The 5,082-nt window shown below is 33.5% G+C and overlaps 1 non-coding gene across 1 annotated transcript; it reads left to right on the forward strand.

Moving 5' to 3' along the window:
* The first annotated feature begins 1,982 nt into the window (after nucleotides 1-1,982).
* Nucleotides 1,983-2,054, forward strand: TRNAP-AGG (transfer RNA proline (anticodon AGG)). The gene has a single exon. It is a non-coding gene; the product is annotated as a tRNA-Pro (tRNA).
* Nucleotides 2,055-5,082: the final 3,028 nt, after the last annotated feature.

Here is a 5,082-nt window from a genome sequence, read left to right on the forward strand (position 1 = left end):
AGAAGAATGTGCAAAACTAGAAAATGATACTTTCCTCCCCTCAACCCAAGAAACCTTCACAGGTTTCCAAGGTCTCCCAAAAATCATAACAAGGCCAAACAATCACAACCAACCCCCACAATCCTAAGCAAGACTCCCCCCCTCTTCTTCCTTCCCCCTTCCCTTTTATATCCTCTTTCCTCAACCACCTCTCATTAATGTCATTACATTTGGAATTGTGATATGAATTTAAAATTGAGAATTTAATGGGGAAGGATCATGTCTTCTCCCAAGTAAATCTGAAAAGTACATTTGGGAATGTGAAGTGTAATTACATGGGGAGGACTATGTCTTCTCCCAATTAAATGTGAGGGTACATTGGGGAATGTGAAATGAATAAATATATATTGATGATAAGATGGAGAGGACTTTGTCTTCTCCTTAGTAAATGTGAGGGTACATTGGGGAATGTGAAATGAATAAATATATATATATTGATGATAAGATGGAGAGGACTATGTCTTCTCCCAATTAAATGTGAGGGTACATTGGGGAATGTGAAATGAATAAATATATATATATTGATGATAAGATGGAGAGGACTATGTCTTCTCCCAATTAAATGTGAGGGTACATTGGGGAATGTGGAATGAATAAATATATTTTGAATTAATGGAAGGAGACCATATCCTACACAATATTCAAATTGAGAAGGTAAGTGGGGAATTTGAATAATGGAAATCATAAATTTATTTTAGACCAATATTTCTCAATATTTTCAGATAATGTAAATATTAACACAATTTGTAGGATAAGATTTAAGTGGGGCATTACAAAAAGAATTACGTAGATCTTTGTAGGAGGCAACTCCCGTGGAGAGCGCAGGCATCTATAAACCAATCTCGGAAAAATGCCAAATAATGTTAAGACATGTGGCAGAAATGAGAGAGACTCTGTCCTTAAAAAATAACATCATTTCGAGAGATCCAAATGCCCTAAATCACACATCACATTGATGCAAAGGCATGCTAGTGGACTTGAGGCAGAGAAATATGGAGCGAAACACAACCAATTTTAGAGAATGTTGAGAATGGCAGATAAGTGTGGCAGATACCATTATGGAGAAGGGAGATAATGACAAATATGTCGTGGTTTATAGTGCGTTGAAATATTAGGGTTTCGTGCCCTAATTTAGGCTATGGAAGTGTTAATTTCAATTCCAACATTAATATATGTGTTGTTAATTTCAATTCCATCATTAATATATGTGTTGTCAATTCCATTCCAACGTTAATATATTCCGGTCATCAATATGCTTGGTGGCCTTATACATTCACCATTAATACATCCTAGCATTAAAGCAAGACATTCTTCTTTTAAAGGGCCATGTTAATACATTTCCAATGTTGAAGGGTTACTTATATTAGTAGTGTTAATGGTCTTACATTGAAGCAACATTAACGGTTAATTGCATTGGTGATGTTTCCAAACTATCGATTGGCATGCATTATCACTTATATTGGTGCCAATTAATTATATTTTGAAACTTTTGATATGCCATTGCATTCTTTATTAGGGTTGGAACAACATATCATTGTATTGGGACAACGTATCATTGTAATTGCATTGGAGCTGCGTTGATATGGCTATAATTAAAACTATGGAGCTGCGTTATCATGGCCATTGGAGCGTTGATATTACCAATGTTCTCTGAATGTTGCATAGATATATCATTTTCAGCATTAATATTCATTTCTAGCGTTAATATTCTAATATCATTGTCAGCGTTAATATTCCAAAATTGAAGGCATCTCTAACTTTGAAACTGTTTCAGAACAGAAGTGTACGAAGTTTCTGAAAGCTCTCTTGAAAAATACGGTTCAGGGATTCTGCATTTTAGATCTTGGATGTGTTATGGTCAGGCAGTTTGGATTCCTGGAATGGCTTGCGTGCCAGGTATAATTGCACTGGCCTTCTCTTTCTGAGAGCTGTGAAATGTTCGAGGGCATTTGGTCTAGTGGTATGATTCTCGCTTAGGGTGCGAGAGGTCCCGAGTTCAATTCTCGGAATGCCCCTGTGCTTCACTGATTTGGAGGCTTCAAAGAAGCCTTCTTTCAATTTCTTTAAAGAAGCCATGCTTTTGTGAAAGATCTCGGAATGCCCCTGTGCTTCACTGATTTAGAGGCTTCAAAGAAGCCTTGCTTTATTCAATGATCTCGGAATGCCCCTGTGCTTCACTGATTTAGAGGCTTCAAAGAAGCCTTGCTCCATGCTTTTGTGAAAGAAAATTTGTAACTCCCCTGACTGTCAGTTTCTTTAAAGAATCCTTGAGTTTGTGAAACAAGGTTTGCAGTTCTCCCAACTGTCAATCTTTTTAAAGAGACCTGGTTTGTGTGAAGATCTGTAGTTCTCTCAATTTCTTTAAAGAAGCCTTGTCTCTTTAATTTCTTTAAAGAAGCCATGCTTTTGGGAAAGAAAGTTTGTATGAAGATCTGTAGCTCTCTCAATTTCTTTAAAGAAGCCTTGTCTCTTCAATTTCTTTAAAGAAGCCATGCTTTTGCGAAAGAAAGTTTGTAGCTCCCCTGACCGTCAGTTTCTTTATAGAATCCTTGAGTTTGTGAAACAAGGTTTGTAGCTCTCCCAACTGTCAATCTCTTTAAAGAGATCTGGTTTGTGTGAAGATCTGTAGCTCAAAAGTTTGTAGCTCTCCTGACAGTCAGTTTCTTTAAAGAATCCTTGAGTTTGTGAAACAAGGTCTATAGTTCTCCTAACTGTCAATCTCTTTAAACAGACCTGGTTTGTGTGAAGATCTGTAACTCTCTCAATTTCTTTAGAGAAGCCTTGTCTTTGTGAAATAAGGTTTGTAGCTCTCCTAACTGTCAGTTTCTTTATAGAAGCATGTTTTTTGTGAAACGAGATCCGTAGCTCTGTCAATTTCTTTAAAGAAGCTTGGCATGTGTGCAACGAGATCTGTGCTTTCGCTAGATGTGTTTTAAGAAATTTTGATGCGAGAGGTCCCGAGTTCAGTCCTCTTTGCTTCATTAATTAAATTTCTTTAAATCTCTTTGCTTCATTAATTCAATTTCTTTAAAGAGCCTTTTTTTGTGAAACAAGCTTTGTAGCTCTCCCAATTTGATTAAAGAAGCCTGGTTTGTGTGAAACGAGATATGTAGTAACTCTGTCAATTTTTTAAAGAATATTAGTTTGTGTAAAACGAGATCGCTAGCTCTGCTAGATGTGAATTATGAAATAAGATTGCTGTAAAGGTCTCGATCATATTTCAACGGGTTTTATTTTTAAAACTGCTGACATTTGATTTTTATTTTGGTTATGTATTAGGAGTTTTTGTTAATTTTTTTTTTTATATATATATATATATATTTTGTTAATATAAATGTTGTGTTTTTAATTTTTTTTAAATCTGATTGGATTATAAAATAAGCTTAAATCAAGTAATATTATAGATGAATATGTTTTATGTTATTTTAAAAAGATTGTGTATATTCAATTTAAACCAAGTAATAATATAGATATATATGTTTTATATTACTTTAAGAAGATCAAAATCACTTATATTCAATTTGTTCATTCTTAATGTCAAACCAACTAATGATTTGGCGCAATTTTATATAGTCACAATTTAAGTAATTTCAAAGATTTTACAAATTATGGTAAATCATTATTGAAAAGTTTTCAAGTAGCTTGGTCAAACCCATTAACTATAATGTATTTTGAAGAGGAACAATGGATCTCAGCTTTCAATTTGATGGGGTAGACCTAAGGAGAACCTTATAAATAATAAAACATGTTTGAAATCAATTTTAAATAAGAATTTGAGAGGATTCTAATATTTCAAGCAATAATAATATGTATGCATGGATTTTAAAGAAATTCTCAATCTTCTGACAAGGAAATAGAATAAAGATTTTTGAAAGACATGCTAATGCGTGAAAGGCACAAATCTAATTGTGTTTAGATTCAAGTGTGAATATATTGAAAGCATCATAGCCTTGATAACCACACATTCTATATTTCCATATCCAACCACAAAGTAGCCCAAGTGTACTAACACTAAAAAACTACATAAAGCTCTCAAACTCAAAATGAAAAATAACTATTTCACCTACATAAGCAAGAATCAACCATAAAGTAGCACAAGTGTACAACCACTAAAAAATACTACATAAAACTCTCAAAATCAAACCAAAAACAACTACTTCACCTACATAAACATGAAAAGTGAGTTTGTGTTTTATATAGAACACCAATGACCGATGGGTGTGGACATGTAGTGTGAGTCTCAACATTAAATTTCAAGCTTTGATGTTCATGCTTTATTCTTAAGTTTGTACAATGTAGGATTACATGGAGTGAGTGAAGACATGGACCATTTTTTTCTAACAAGTCCAAATATCCATTGTGGACGAGTCTATGCTTATATTAAAGTCTCATGTTAAAGTCTTTGTATTGTGGGTGTTGCCTACTGCAATACTTATTTTGGAGTCTTAGCCAAAAATATCACTAATGTTTTTTGTTTTCCATAAATGTCTCTTATATATGTGTGTGTGTGGCGGGGGGGGGGGGGAATGGGGTAAATTTTAAGTCAACTATCAAATTGGCACTTTGAAAAATTAGGTGACCATCATTACTAACATGCAAATTTTAAAATGGTTTTAACCCTTGGTTCAGATTTCAAATTTTTAAATGCCTTTTTATTTTATTAAATCAATTTTTTTTTAAGATAAAAGAATTTGAGTGAAACAAAATCTATAACCCTCCTAAATTATTAATTTTAGATTTTGATATAAAATATGAAAGAAGGTTGGTGCAAATATGGAGAGATGCCAAGTTCAATACTTAGAATGGCCTTTTATTTTATTAATTCAATTTCTTTAAAAAAACTTGGATTGTGTAAAACAAAATATGTAACATTCTTAAATTATTTTTAAAGAAATTTTGGTTTGATTTATGAAAGACGAGGGGGCTCGTAGCAACAAGTCCTCGCTTAACTGATTGTTGGTGTTGTGAGAAAGTCCTGCTATCAAGTAGTTGTTCCCTTAAGATCAAGGGTTGTTTTTCATTCCAAGACCCAAGAGTTCATAG

This window comes from Pinus tabuliformis, chromosome 8, assembly GCF_031772625.1.
Source record: "Pinus tabuliformis cultivar Carrire ecotype Pingquan chromosome 8, CPIR1, whole genome shotgun sequence".
Classification (NCBI taxonomy): Eukaryota; Viridiplantae; Streptophyta; class Pinopsida; order Pinales; family Pinaceae; genus Pinus; species Pinus tabuliformis.